General features: G+C 38.8%; 1 pseudogene; it reads left to right on the forward strand.

Annotated features, from left to right (window-relative positions):
• The first annotated feature begins 2,857 nt into the window (after window positions 1-2,857).
• Window positions 2,858-4,307, forward strand: LOC137254191 (RNA-binding protein Ro60-like; annotated as a pseudogene).
• The last annotated feature ends 12,005 nt before the right edge of the window (window positions 4,308-16,312 follow it).

Raw genomic sequence — 16,312 nt, forward strand, 5'->3', positions numbered from 1 at the left:
GCTGAACGGCTTGCTGCGATGCTCCGGTTGTTGTGCCTGCCTGCTGCATTCCATCCCTCGATGCTACTTGTGACCCTTGCTGTCTATACGTTCCCGCACGAGCTCGTCCAGCTCCATTGTAATCGTGTAGAAGTATATGCAACGTTGTTCTCCGCAATCGTGTTGGTCACGACAGACATCACTGCGATGATTACTCTTTAAGCAGTTGAAACAGAGTCGCTTTCGACGAACCAAACGCCATCTCTCACCGTAGTCCATCTCCGCAAACCGTTTGCATTTACTGAGCGTGTGCCACTCTGAACACACTTCACATTTCGTTGACCGCGAATCTGTACTCTTACTTTCATTCGCATGGAAAAATCTGGGACGACTTTCATTTCTATTTGGTCGCTGTTGTACGTCCGCATACACACAAGCTGAATTCACTATTTTTGACAATTCTTATAGCGAGTCGCTAAAGTGACAAATCGTTGGTCGTGGTACAATTTGTGAAGCGTGCCGTGCCCACTCAATACGCCTTTGCATGGCAAATTCATCAGGAGCTCCTCCATCAACGTTGGGTTCGACAAGTGATACTCGCAATCAGCTGCTTGGAGAAACGCGGATAGGTTTTGCACCTTCGTCGCAAACGTCACTAGCTGTTCCATATGGTTCTCGTTAATTGGTGCTACACTTCTAATTTTATTTATCTGACTCTTTACTAACAATCCCGGCTTGCCAAAGCGCTCTTCTAGAGTCAATCATAATTTGCCTAACGTTCCTGCTATGTATCAACAAACACTCAATAGTTTCTCTTGTCCTACCTTTACCCGCCTTCTGCAAACGCATCATATTCTGTGTATCACTGTATTAGTATTCTGCAGTTGTTGCTGCGAATGTTTCTTTAGACATTGGCCAGTCTTCTGGACGACCGTCGAATTCTGGTAAATCATAGAGCTTACGTATTGCACCCGTTTGAGAAGTTGTTTGGGAGCGACCTACTACGCTGGATGCAGCTGTAATTATTCCATCACTGAGCCCCATGTCGACTGCACCTGTTTGCATCTGCCTGGTTTGCCTCGGTTCTTCTTGTAAAGCTTGTACTTGCTGCAAATTTCTACTAATCGCATTTCCACTGATGGCTGCGCGTTTCTATTTTCTAAGGGTTGCTCGACTACCGTTTCATTATAATCATTGCCGTTATCGCTATCTCCCTCCCTCTCATTCGGGTCTCCACTCGCCATAGAACGTTTTAATGGCATGTTTAAAACTGTATTTTCCCTGCACAAAATGGCGCTACGTTATTTTCACCGCCTTATTTCTAGTTTTAAGGTTATGTTTTCTTGGTACCACTGAACCTAACCAACCAACAAACAACCTAACCAAATCAATCCAAAAAGGCACTTACCAATTCTCTGCAATTTATTTGCTACCACCAACACTGCCTCTGGTTCCCACGCCAAAACGATATACATTCACGTTACAATTTTTAACACGAACACTGCATTGGATTTCCAATCCACATTACGAACAACATTTGCGTCGTATGTATCTTAAATATCCATCCAGCGCTTTTTCTTTCACGAGGAAATTTGGAATAATATTTCCCAGAAAAAGCGAAATAAAGAATTTTGTAAGTTAATCGCACGTGGCGGCGGTTGCCTTCAAATAAAAGCGCCACTTGGTTGTATAAGTATCCTTAACACTTTGTTGTATAAGTATCCTTCCGGGACTGTATCACTTTGCCTCTTCCCCATCCCTCTTTAGCTATGTTTACTAAAGTACTCCTGGCTGCCTGCTCAATTATTATGTGTAGAGTCGTTAACATAAGCAGCACATCTATTGCCGCCGTCGGGCATGTTCGCATTGTCCTTTGCATTATGTCGCAAGGGGTGCTCTAAAATCTGCCTCTTACAATTATAACAATATCATCCGCGTACCCTTAAAATCGGATTCCGTTTTCTGAGAGCCTCTGTAGAAGTCCATCTACTACCAGGCTCCATAGCAGGGATGACAGGATGCCCCTTGGGGACATCCATCTTTCTTGAATGCGCAAATATAATTGTTGTAAAGTTTTATTTGGTTTTTTTTATTATTTTTTTTTAAATACTGCATATAATTTTCGAATTTATAAGCAGAAAAGTTATCTAATGGACCCAAACGCCGTGAAATACTAGGCAAATGAAGCAGCCCATGTATATTAAAGCTAACTTTATGATCCCCGTAAATATCTGCAAAAAAAATTTACAAATTCTTCCAAAAGTGCTTGAGCAGTATTTGTTTCAGAAAACACAGTTCCTTCACACGAAAGTATTCTTATGCCGGAGTGTAATAAAAGGAAAAGATAATATAAATTATCATCGATACAATCTTTTAACACAAATATACCAGAGTATAACAAAAATTGTCTAAATTCTGTCGACTTCCAAGTTTTAAATGAATTAAAATTTCGACAGACGCGACCAAATTCTGATGGAACTAAGCTTGACAGATAATCTAGTTTTTTATTTATTTCAATTAAGTTAGTGTTTCTGTATGAGTGTTGAATATGTATTTTCGTTATTTCTTGCGATATTCATATCACTAGCTCCGAAGGTGTAGCATACATTTTCTGTAATTTGAATTTCACTACAATTTGTGTGCTACGCAGCTTTTCATTTTTTCATTCTTAAGTTTGTCAATTTTAGCATTTAAAAAAGCTGAAACAGCAAAACTATTTCACGGTGAACGTGTGAATACTTAATAGAGAGCAGACATTTGTTTTTTGGGTGTGACTGAGCAGAAAAGCGAGGAATTGTCTCTGAAGAAGTGTGAATTTGGAGGAAGAAATATTGATCAATTTATTATATACAAAGAACTGCCCATACATATATCAGCAATGAAGTTGGATGCCAAGCTTTTAGTTTTAAAGAAAGTATTGCATGAAACTACGCTCATACGACGTGATGAACCAATTTTCGTATACGCCGTTTATTTGGACAGCGAAGTCGATATTAAATGGAAGATTTCACTGAGAAAAGATTTTCCGGCACTTATACGAAATGATGAAGACCTTTTCTTGTTCTGTAAATATGCTGCACTTATACAGCGTGAACAAAAACGTAAAGGATTTTCTAAAACAACCAAAAAGTTTTTACATCCTGGTATAAAGATCAATCACCAGAGAGAATACGCGAAATGTGGCTAGCACATCGTGGTGGATATGGTTATACGCATAAATCATTGCTTAAGCTTTGTCATATTAGTGATGAAACAATTGGGGCTGTGGATATTGTTACGCCCTTCTTTAAAACTTGTACTGAATTACTCAAAGCAGCTGAAACAAGTGGAGATGCAGGAGAGCATGTGGAAAATCATATAGACGCCGATGCTGTGTCTAACGATAGCAAGACAGAAAATGATGCTAAATCAGATGGCGGCGATGTCGAAAATACTAAAAGTAATACAGAAATGTCGCCATCAGTTATATTGTTTGTGTGCAAATTGCGCACAACTAAAAATAAATTCGAAGCATTTAAAATTATACGTAAATTCAAGCTACGTTTTAATCAAGTGCCAGTACATTTGTACCGTTGTCCACAAGTTATGGAGGTTTTGATACCAACAATGTCATACATTCAAGTAATAATGAATTGGCGCAAATTGCCACGCCAAAATCACTTTGAAAATCCAAAATTAATGAAACTGTGTCAAAGTTTGCTCGAAAATAAGAAATTGTTACGTAAAGATAACATACATCAATAGTGTTCCTAATGCAAATGCGTGATTTGGTATTGCGCGATGATATAGCAAATTTGACACCGAAGCGAGTTGAAGCTTTGAAGATGCCACTCTTGAAGCAACTATACGTGGAATCTTTTGGTAGCAATGGAGCCACTGGTTTGCGTATGCACATCACAATAAATATACAAAAGAACTATAGGAGAGGGGGACTTTCTGAGGTAAATGTACATAAATATTATCGGTAAAAACGTCGCAACCCAAAGGTTCAAAATAGCTTCGGCAAGGCGAATGTTTTTTTGGATTGTGTCGTGAATCCAAATGTTTATCGCTGTTTGTTTATATATACTAATATTTTATGTTTTTATTTGCAGACAAATGAAATAAAAGATGGCCTAGAATTTTTGAATCTTACTAACCAAACTCCAAAACTGATTTCAAGGGCGACTCCAAAACCAAAGACGAACTCTACCGTACTCGACCCAGCTACATCTCAATCGACCCCACGTGGCTATAATACTTTCGGCGGTGCTTACGCTGAAAAAAAAAACATATGGAAGACCAAGACGAAAGGCAAAGCGAATTTAATAATGGGCAACAAAAATTAACTTGCGAAATTTTAAATACGCTGAAAGCCATGCACGAAACACTCAAGTCAATAGAAATATCGTTAAAACCACAGTCTATTAATGATTAAATTACCATTATACACATTCTCAAAAGCCATTACAACTTACAAATTCTTAGCATCAGCGTTTTTCTATAAACTGGTTGAAAGAACATATCTCTAGCGACCGACAAAAAAACCGTGGCCGTAGTCAAAAATATAGGAGCAAAATTTAAACACAAATATATGTACATTCTATCTATTTTACGTTGTTTGGTCAATTTCTAAATTTTGTTTCATAATTTTATGTCAACAAGCATATTAATTAGTTTGAAACACTCAAAACTCGAGAAACTTTTTAATTCACCCCAAGCTTTAAAATTGTTTTCTTAGAAATCTTAAAAACTTTCTGAATATGCATTTTTTTAGCCCCATTCCTCTATATAAACTTATTTCTTTTGTTTGGGAGAATATGCTAAACACCCTTCAGAAAAAAATTGTCAAAAATAAGCAGACATTTTAGGAGGATTAAAGTTGAATTTTGTTTAGCTAGTAATTATTGATGGAATTCTGGTTTTCTCAAATTTTCTTGAATTTTGAATAAAGTGTTTCAAATTAATTACTATGCTTTGTACATACATACAAAGTATCTATTTCATACAAAACTACTTATGAAATGAATTTAATGAAGAAATATTGAATATTAAAACAATAGTTGCAAAGAAGTTTATATAGTAGTGTACACATATTAATTATAATTAAATAAATCAGCATTCAAATAGATAACGTTTTATTTTTTCTCTAACTCATTACACAATATAAATATAAACGTAATAACGCACCTAAAAACATATTACAACTTCCATTATATTTAATAATTACATTTGCAAAAAAAAAATATCATTTATATATACTAATAATTATAGTTAAAAAATTGTTGTTCTTGTTGTTGTAGAGATAAGATTGCTCCCGAAGTCTTTGGGGGAGTGTTATCGATCTGATGGTCCTTTGCCGGATACAGATCCGGTACGCTCCGGTACCATATCACCATTAAGGCGCTAGCCCGACCATCTCGAGAACGATTTATGTGACCACATTAAACCTTCAGGCCATTCCCTCCTTCCCCACCCACAAGTTCCATGAGGAGCTTGGGGTCGCCAGAGCCTCGTCTGTTAGTGAAACAGGATTCGCCGCGGATAGGTGAGGTTGACAATTGGGTTTGGAGAAGCTATATATTGCGCTGGCAACCTGAAGGGTTGCGATACACAGCCCCTTGAATCTGGCATTTTAGTCGCCTCTTACGACAGGCATACCTACCGCAGGTATATTCTGATCCCCTAACCCGCTGGGGGTGTTCTGTGCATATATGTAATACTCCTATATTGCTACAAAAGCTAGGTACATTCTCAAATATCAGAGTGCCGATATATTGCTGTTTGAACGTTTTTGTTTTTGTATTCAATAATCGAATGTACCAAAATTTAAAATTTTTCTTGTCACACTTATGCTGCTACAATCACAAAAATTTTATAGGCTGTCTTGTTTTGATTTTGAATTCAAAACACATTGCGAGCATTTTCTATTAGCAATATAGGAGTATTACATATATGGTTATGTGAGAACTTTATTGAATGGTCTCATTCTTTGTCTGCTGTTTATAATTGTATGCAACTTGTTTGCCTTTTTCACCTTGGTCACTTAATTTCGTTCTTGCTAGTCTAAATTGTACAATTATCCGTAGCCAATCAACGACCAGTATCCTCTTTTCTACAATCACAGGGAAACGTATTCGCCGGCCTGCAGCTCAACCAAATCCTTTTTGCGGTCTGGAAGGGAATGAAAGTAAATTAATGTTATTTGGATATTGAGATACAGAGGTAGATGAAATTACAAAAGCCAACGAATCGTATTTCGCAGGCCAGGATAAAGCCACCCAACTTCTTTTCGGAAAGAGGGTAGAAGGGTTAATGTGGTTTCCCGAGATGGTCGTGCAAGTACCTTAATGGTGGTATTTTCCGGAATGTACCGAATCAATATGCTGTCCACATCGGCAACAGCAAAACTCCCGAAAATCTTCAAGGAGTTTCCTTATCGCTAGAGTGAAAATAGATTTCGATCCGTGATCTTGAGCGGGAACCTATTGTTATACTGGTCATTAACACCGACTGTTGATTCTTCCTTAACTTTTTACAAATAATATCATAAACCATTTGTAAAGAGTCATATCCCATAATTATTTACCCATCGTTTAAGAGCCAAAAGGGATTCTTCGTCAGGAATCTGGCCACCACTTTTCTCTGTATACTTCAATGTCAGCTTAGAACGAGCCAAGGGGTAGCTATGCCAAGTTAAAACCTTTAATGCCAAGTTTTCACAACCCGGTAACGGATGAATATTAGCCATAATAAAGTCCATATTACATTGGGTTAACCGCAGACAAGCAATTAATTAAAATTAAACTAAATATATCCCACCCCCTTTTTTTTTAATTTATATTACAACTAGAAAAGAAAAAGGAATATATTAAAGATGTCAATCGGTTTTTTGTACCCACTTTCGGTGCTGTATCATAATATATACAACTAGGATTACTTTTACTTTAGTCTTTTTTTTAATAATTTTCATAATTTCGATGAATTTCAATAAATGTAATTCCAATAAATTTCAATAAATTTCATAATTTTCATCAGTTCATAGCATAAGTTTAATGGGATTGTATTTATTGTCATGTACACACGTATAGTGGTAATCAATCAAGTATTAGATCAGAACATTTGTAAAGAACGCTGTCTTACAAAATTGATCTCAAAACAGACTTATTGCATAGATTTTATCGCGGGCTTGGCGACTAAATCAAAAAAAACCGTAACGGATATTTGTCAAAAAAGATCCGAAAAGGCTCGAAAAGGTTCGTAAAGGTTCGGTGTTAGCAACAGGCCAAATACATAAAATTTGATCTCTATCATAAACAGCGGTGGGCACCACTACATTTACACGGTTACCAAATTGAGAATGTGTTAGTAAACACGAACGCGTAGCGAGCACGAAAGCAAAATCAATTATTTATTTAGTTTGATTTCAATGCTTGAACGGTGAACACGTGTCACACGCACTCTTTGGTAATCTGTTTTAAGCGCGCGTGCGAAACTTCCTCACCGTACGACCATCGAAATCAAACTAAAACAGCTATCGTTGATTTTCACGAAGTAGCCATTGTGCTATCGCTTATCGTATACATATATGGTCGCTTACAAGCCAACCAAATAAAACCGCACTGCGTTTTTTTAGCGCACGCAACAACCGGCCCTAACCCAAATAAACATGCGTTGCGACAATGTAAAGCATGTGTGCAAACGTCAAATCTAAATGTCACGCAGAACAAAAATTGGTAATCGAGTTAGGTTTTCACGCAGCAAATTCAATTTGAGTTGCTCTCATACAAGTTGTATGTGCATGAGACATTTTTGACAGAAAATGACTAGCGTGCGTTTATATTAGGTTCGCTTGTTAGCAGGTGCTAAGCTCACGCCCACCATAAAGCTAAAGTTAAAGTTAAGGTGAATGTTAAAGTTAAAGCGAAAGTTAAGGTTAAAAAAAAAGCTAAAGTTAAAGTGAAAGTTAAAGTTAAGGTTAAAGTTAAAGTTAAGGTTAAAGTTAAAGTTAAAGTGAATGTTAAAGTTAAAGCGAAAGTTAAAGTCAAAGTTAAAAATAAAGTTAAAGCTAAAGTTAAAGTAAAAGTGAAAGTTAAAATTAAAGTTGAAGTTAAAATTAAAGTTAAAGTTATAGTTAAAGTTAAAGTAAAAGTTAAAGTAGAAGTTAAAGTTAAAGTGAATGTTAAAGTTAAAGCGAAAGTTAAAGTTAAAGTTAAAAATAAAGTTAAAGTTAAAATTAAAGTTAAAGTCAAAGTTAAATTTAAAGTTGAAGTTAAAATTAAAGTTAAAGTCAAAGTTAAATTTAAAGTTAAAGTTGAAGTTAAAGTTTTTTTTTTTTCCATCCGATCGGAATTTTACCTTTTTTGAGTAGGGCGTTGCCAATATTCTCGTCCACTTCGACGACCGCCATTTTCTGTTCTCTTTGGTTTGCTGCGAACACAGAGACACGGAGAGGTCTAGTGATTTCTTCTTTTCCGACCTCCCTCCTTATTGCGTCTTGGATTTCTGTTTCAGTTGTGAGACAGTCCATGCCAAGTACTTCCAACTTCATCCGCTTGGAGAGCTGTTGTGCTTCACCGACCTCTCCTACTGCACTACCTATAGCTGCTCTGAAGGCCGTCTGGTCACTGCAGCGCGCCGTTTCAATCAGTACGTTACCAGATTTGGGTTTTCGTACTGACCGTACCACCGTACCTGTGTCATTAGGGCGGAGCTGGCCGCGTATGGCCCCTAGTACCTGGGCATAGCTTTTGCCTTCCACAGGTTTTACCACAAAAGTTGCTGCTTGTCTCCTCTTTCTCGCCCGTTTTTGAGCTTTAGGAGCTTGGACGGGGGTTGCCTGCTTGGCTGGCTGGGCCCGCTGTTTCAACCTCCGGCGCGCTACATTGGACCAAGACTCACCTTGTGAAAGCGTATTTGTTCTTTCATCTCGTTTCTTTTTGGCTTCCAAGTCCTCCGAGTGGGAATCTGAGCTCGTTCGTGCCCTCTTGCTTTTTCGGCCCGATTCTCTGCTCTCATCTACCTTTTGGGCCCTTAACGATCCCATGCAGCTTAACGCTTCCTCGAGAAGAGCCATACCGGTTTTTATGTCCTTGGACACGGTCTTCTGCTTGAGAGCGGTTTCCTGCATCTCGCGCAGCACTGATACCGCGTACTCCAGCAGTTCGTCTTGGCTCTTCCCTTCGAGGCTTGTGTATGAGTGAAGTTAAAGTTAAGGTTAGAGTTAAAGTTAAAGTTAAAGTTAAAATTAAAGTTATAGTTAAAGTTAAAGTTAAAGTAAAAGTTAAAGTTAAAGTTAAAGTGAATGTTAAAGTTAAAGCGAAAGTTAAAGTTAAAGTTAAAAATAAATTTAAAGTTAAAGTTAAAATGAAAGCTAAAGTTAAAGTCAAAGTTAAATTTAAAGTTAAAGTTGAAGTTAAAGTTAAAGTTAAGGCTAAAGTTAAAGTTAAATTTAAAGCTAAAGTTACAGTTAAAGATAAAGTTAAAGTGAATGTTAAAGTTAAAGTTAAAAATAAAGTTGAAGTTAAAGTGAAAGTTAAAGTTAAAATAAATTTAAAGTTAAAGTTAAAGTGAAAGTTAAATATTAACTTCTCATTTATTCAATAAAAGTAAAAAATTTGTTTTCTTATCGGTCAGCACGCTTAAAAAGGTTAACTTGAATTAATATCAAAGACAAAACTTGAATTAATATCAAAGAAAACAAAATGTTGCATAAATATTATAATTGCATAAGTTGATAATATGCAATAGCTTTACCGCGGCAGTCCCCGAGTGCCACACGTCCTTTTTTTTATATTAACAGGAATTGCGAATAAGAATACATAAATCCATTTAGCTATAAATGATGAACCAGTTTTTTTGTTTTGATCTTGGTTTCGTAAGATGGGCCATTAGTTAGTTCTAATCTCCAGAGGTTTACCTTGATTGAATAAACATTTTGTCTAAGTTTTCACTGAAATGATTTATAAATAAATGTTTGTATTATATATGGGAATGCTGACGTCTCCCTTTATTTAGAAGGCACTAGGTAACTCAGGTAAGGGGCCATCGAGAATTAGGTGCGTCGATGGCCATGGATGAGGGTGAGTTAAGCACCGGGCGTCGCAACAACACCCGCGGCGCCTCTATGTATATTCGGCCTATTCCTGTTTCTTTTTTGTTAATTCTCAGCTTTTTTTTCTTTATTTCGATCTTCATGAATTATAACCGGTTATTTCCGGTTTAGTGATTTTTTCCGCGGTTAGATACATTTTTTTTTTTTTAATTTTTAATTTTGAATATTTAATGGTCTGTCCGTGGCATCCGGTTCTGCCGGATGTCGTTTTATTTTGAAATGTAAGCGTTTTGAATGAGTTCTGCGCTGTTTGACAGTTTGTCTTGAATAGGCATGATAGGATTTTTTCATCGTTTATGGCGCAGGACGGCAAGGTTGGCAAGAACCCCGCCCAGCCGACATGACTAGCCACAGGGCACCCCTAGATCATGCCGACTGTCTTCCTTGTCGCTCCCATAGAAAATGCGTTTCCATAACAGATTTTGACGTCTTTGACAACTACACCAACACGAGGTTGTAAACCGTAATACCACAAAAAGTTGTTAGACTAGAAAACTCAACCGACATTTTTTTGACAGGTTTAGTTGTAATCTGTAATGCCAAATTGCGAAATTTCAACCCAACCAGAGTTGAGTTGCAAAAGGTAATAGGGGCACTAATGAAGTCTGGATATTGCAGTTGGTTTGAAGCCATGAATGCCCCTATTACGGTATACAACTCAACTTAGTTGGGTTGTAATTAAAACAACTCAACTTTCAAACAACTCAACTCCTGTTTGGTGTTACGAATTACAACTTATTTCAGTTGAAGTTAAATTGGTGTTGCTAACCTAAGAAAGTGATGATTTGACAGATAAATGAACAGTTGATCAATCTGTAGCGGAAATTTAAGCATTTGCAAAAGTGATTTTGTTATTACAAGATATTATATGATATGAACTCTGTTTTATAATGGCGGAAAAGGTGGTGAGTGACGTGTCGCGAATACGGAAAACATTCGCGTGATCATTCCAATCCCTTGGAACTACCAAGCACCAACTAAGAAAATGTTTAAGTGACAAATGATGAGCTTCAAATGAAGTTATTTTGCAGATTTGAAAGGAAGCATTTTGCTCATTACTAAACAAAATTAGGGACCATTTCCGCAAACGATTTCGAGGGAAGGCTGTACCCCTAATTTTAAATTATGCGCCACACTCTCTTGCAAATGGTAGCTATCAAAAAGGCTGTAGAAATAATTTTGGCGTTGGACTGGTTTTAGATATTATTGAGGAGCATATTAGTGCGAAGTGGATGAAAACCCAAACAGCAAAAATTGTATTTTACGCTAAAAGAGGATTCCCAGGAGTAGTGATTAGTATCAATGGGACTCACGCTCGCATAATTTCACCTATTTTGGCTGCATCTGAACTGCGGGCAGCCTCGTCCAACTTCGGAATGTCGCTCCATAAAGTCAAAAAGTTATTCAATGTAATCCTTCGTTTAAACGTTGTTTTTTCTATAACTGTGTACAAAATTGTTGATTAAAAAAGGTTTAACTACCGGCTTTCAACTTTTTTATTCGGTAACGTTTTATGAGTGCACCATCTAACTCTTATCAAAGGTGGTATCAAAAGATGCGTTTCGATCTCCGTTTTTAGGATTCGAAAGCGGAAATTAAAAATTTTATTTCTGTCGAAAAATATTTACAAAACCCACAAGCCTCCGAGAGGCCGAGAGGGTACGAAATATGAGGCCCGATCCAGAGTTTTTTGCACAGAACGTCTTTCTGCGTTGGCGGCCTTTGGGCGCGATTTGTAAAAATAACCTTGGGGGTTAATTCACGTTCGATGAAGTGAAAAAAAATTCATGCTCGCTGTGAAATTAATTTTTTCATTTTATCACATCACTTTTTCATGCTAGGCGATTCGTGTTCTTTGCAATACTCTTTGTGAAAATCTAATAACAAGCAATGTGGTGAGTAAAAAAAAATATATTTTCTGTCAAAAAAAGAGATGAGTGGAAAAGAGAAAAAGGGAAAGAAATGGAACAGGGGAAGGAAAATTGGAGAGGAGTGGAGAGGGGGAAGACACTGCCGTAGATAGATACATAGATATGTTGTGAGGTTAAGTACTGCGACCTATTGGTTTATTGTGCCCTCATTCTCTTCACAACACCTCGTCCAAACCGAGTTCTCTGAGAAAATCCAGAATTGTTCTAGGCTTCAAAGAGTGTATGTGACTTGTAAGTTAATCGCACATGGCGGCGGGTGCCTTCAAATAAAAGCCACACTTGGTTGTATAAGTATCCTTAACAAAGTTGGATTGGACTTTATTTCCTACATTGCGAAATGCAAACATAAAATATTACAGTACAAAAATGTTACAATGTTGGTTAAGTAAAATAAACTTACGCTTTTGTGCGACCTCACACTCCACCGCCAATAGCGTTGCTTGTATTACATTTAATTAACTTCTTTTCTCTAGGTATGGGAGACTTGGCGATGAAGTAGCCCTAATAATCGACAAACTTAAATTTACAAACAGACACAACACTAGGTAAGTCATTCTTAGGAGCTAATTATGGCCAAGTCAGTTCAAGCTCAGCTGCAATATCTCCGCCTCTGTGAATCCATAAATATTCACCAATATCAATTTTCGCTAGGTCGCAGGCTGGGCGCTTAAACACTCCCATATTCGTATTGACTTCCGCGGATCTAACCTGACCGTCTTTACCAGCAAACGCTCTTACGACTCATCCCATTAACCATTTTGACTGCTGCTGACCTTTGTCACATATAAGGACAACATCACCTTCGGTTAGGGGCTTCACTGGTCGATAACATAGGTTCCTCGAACGAGATCGGGTAGGTATTCGTCCAACCATTTTTTCCAGAATCGATACATTATCTGCTGAACCTTTCGCCATTGTTTGTGCGTGGCCCGGAACTCTTCCTCTTGTGGATGTGGTGTCTGCCCTGAATTGGCTGTACCTAAAAGGAAATGATTTTGGGTTAGTGGTTCGTCGCTGGCAGCATCCAACGGCACGTCAGTCAGAGGCCGTGAATTTACAATATTTTTCGCCTCGCACATAAGATGATAAATACTATGGTCATGGAGGCTCTCGTTGTATAACGCATGTTCCATAGCTCTCTTAACGCTGCGCACTAATCTCTCCCAGTAACCTCCAGCATGCGGATTCAATGGGCAATTAAATATCCACTCTATACCTTTATTTGCCAGCGCATCAGCTGTCTTACCGTCGTTAAACTCTCTCAGTTGTCGCTTTAATTCTCTGTCCGCGCCGACGAAATTAGTACCTTTGTCAGACCGTATACATATAAGAGTACCACGTCTACACATAAAATTTCTCAGAATCATAAGACAAGTATCGGTAGTTAAATCCGTTGCTATTTCTAAGTGCATCGCTTTCGTGGCGAGGCATATAAGTAATGCGATTCAACGCTTCTCACTCCGCATACTCCGTCCAAACCTACATAGGTAAATGGCCTTACGGGTAGAGTCAGGCGATCCTTTGGTAGTTGCCCCATCATTGGAGGACATGGAGCAGCTCATTGCTTTTTGCATGTAGGACATCTCGAAACAGCACGACGAACCTCCGATCTTATACCCGGAATTAATACCTACGTTCAATTTCAGCAATCATAGTGGCCTCATTTTGGTGTGCCAGACGCGATTATAATAGTCAACTATAATTCCTGTCACATGGCACACTCTCTCAGTTGTCGCTTTAATTCTCTGTCCGCGCCGACGAAATTAGTACCTTTGTCAGACCGTATACGTATAAGAGTACCACGTCTACACATAAAATTTCTCAGAATCATAAGACAAGTATCGGTAGTTAAATCCGTTGCTATTTCTAAGTGCATCGCTCTCGTGGCCAGGCATATAAGTAATGCGATCCAACGCTTCTCACTCCGTCCAAGCCTACATAGGCAAATGGCCTTACGAGTAGAGTCAGGCGATCCTTTGGTAGTTGCCCCATCATTGGAGGACATGGAGCAGCTCATTGCTTTTTGCATGTAGGACATCTCGAAACAGCACGACGAACTTCCGCTCTTATACCCGGAATCCAATACCTACGTCGAATTTCAGCAATTATAGTGGCCTCATTTTGGTTTTGCCAGACGCGATTATAGTAGTCAACTATAATTCCTGTCACATGGCTTTTGTGAGGTAAAATTACTGGGCGCCTCGTGTAAGTTGGAACCGCAGCGGCAACTGCCTATCCGACCACCGACTCTTATTAAACCATCTTCGTCCATGACAGGCTTTAACCTCCACAAAGCGCTACTTTTCTCCACGTCTTTTTTCGCACACAACTGATGATATTCGACTGGAAACGCTTCCATCTGCACAGCTCGGATGATAGGTATTTCAGCACGCTTAAGCTCAGTTGGCACTGAGTAAACTCGCGTTCCTTTCATAACTCGAGAATTTTCGCTAAACCGTAACATCCAGCCAACTACCATTTTTAAACGAATGAAAGACGAAAATTTCTTAAAGAATGGATTATCAACATCGATTAAAAGTAATGTAAATTTATTTCCAAGTTCACCGTTAGTAGTTTCACGTATAATCTCTAACGGCCAATTTTCTTCGTCTTCTTTTAGGAACTCTGGACCTGTTACCCAGAAAGATTCGCGCTTACTATCTCTCCAACGTGTACCAAAATCTGCGGGATTCAGTGCACTTGGCAACCACCTCCATTCATTTGCTTTACTACTTTCCAAGATTTCGCTAACTCGATGCGCTACGTACGGCTTATAATGGCGGTGATCTGATTTTATCCAAGATAAGACGGTTTTTGAGTCGGACCACATCACCACCCTTGCAGGAACTTTATCATGATTTTCGAGGATATTTGCTCTTAGACGTGCCGAGAGCACTGCTGACTGCAACTCGAGTCGGGGAACGGACATCAATTTCGACGGAGCACATTTCGTTTTTCCAGCTATGAACGCCATTTGCGCGTTACCATGATCGTCGTTGTACCTCCAATAGGCTACTGTCGCATAAGCTGATTCACTTGCATCTGAAAACATGTGTAGTTCTACTGGTGTACCCATAAATGTAACTCCGTATCAACGTGGTATGCTAATTTCCTCTGGCTCGCTGAGCCGACGCAACCATTTTCTCCATCTCTCGTATACCGCATCCGAAACTTTCTCATTCCCATCCTATCCCCTCTCTCCATATCGCTTGCAAAATCAATTTTCCTTCCAACGAGTTTCTCGACCGCTATGACAAATGGATCAAAAACAGACATTGTTATACTGAGCACCTCACGCTTGGTTGGCCTCCTTTTCTCGCTCAAGACATCAGCGTTTACCTTTCCAAATGACAAAACCAACTTTAAGGCGTCTCTCTGTGTCCCAGAACATACCGAGAACCTTCTGAAATGGCTGAGCACCTCCTCTATCCAGGTTCAGCATAGAAAATGTAAAAGCTTCATCGTTTAGATCACTAATATGTCAAATTCAAAGGATATCTTTCTAATTCGAATCCGCCCTTTTGATGGATCCAAGTTACCTGTTTTGTTACCCGCAAGGCTTCGTCTTCGCTGGAGAAGCAATATACGAAATCACCAACGTAGTGGATATACTTAATCGCTGCTACTGCTTCAGGGAACTTCTCTTTAAAATCATCGGCATTCTTATTCTTTACAAACTGCGCTGAGGTCGGTGAGCATGTAGCCCCGAAGGTCATCACCTTCATGACGTACTCGCCCAATGGTGCACTGGGATCAAATCTCCACAGGAAACGTTGTGCTGCCATATCCTCCATTCGGATTCTCACCTGGTGGAACATTTCCACGATATCTGCACAAACACTAATTGCCTTCTGCATAACTTTATCAAAACAATCGCCAATGGCTGCGATAGGTCTGGTCCACTCAACAACGCAGAGTTTAATGATACCCCTTTCGACTCTGCTGCCGCATCGAATACTAACTGGATGTTCCCTGGATTATACACTCCGAAATGTGGTAAGGTACTAGGTACGCTTGTCGATGACTGCCGCTTCCTCTTCGCTTAGCTTGCGAGCATAACTCTTAACTAGATACTCTCCCACGATCTTAGAATATTCTTTCTTAAAATTTTCATCTCTTTTCAACTTCCGTTCTAACTCGTAGAACCTTCACTCTGCCATCTCTCGGCTTATTGGCAACTCTATATTGTCACGTTTCCATATCAAACATGTTTCGAATCGATGCCCTTCGCGTTTAGTGTTTTCATCCAGCAGTTTTCTCGCTCTCATTACGTCTTCGGCTTCTATCACCCGCTTCACCGCACTAACGC

Source organism: Eurosta solidaginis, chromosome 5 (genome assembly GCF_040869045.1).
Source record: "Eurosta solidaginis isolate ZX-2024a chromosome 5, ASM4086904v1, whole genome shotgun sequence".
Taxonomy (NCBI): domain Eukaryota; kingdom Metazoa; phylum Arthropoda; class Insecta; order Diptera; family Tephritidae; genus Eurosta; species Eurosta solidaginis.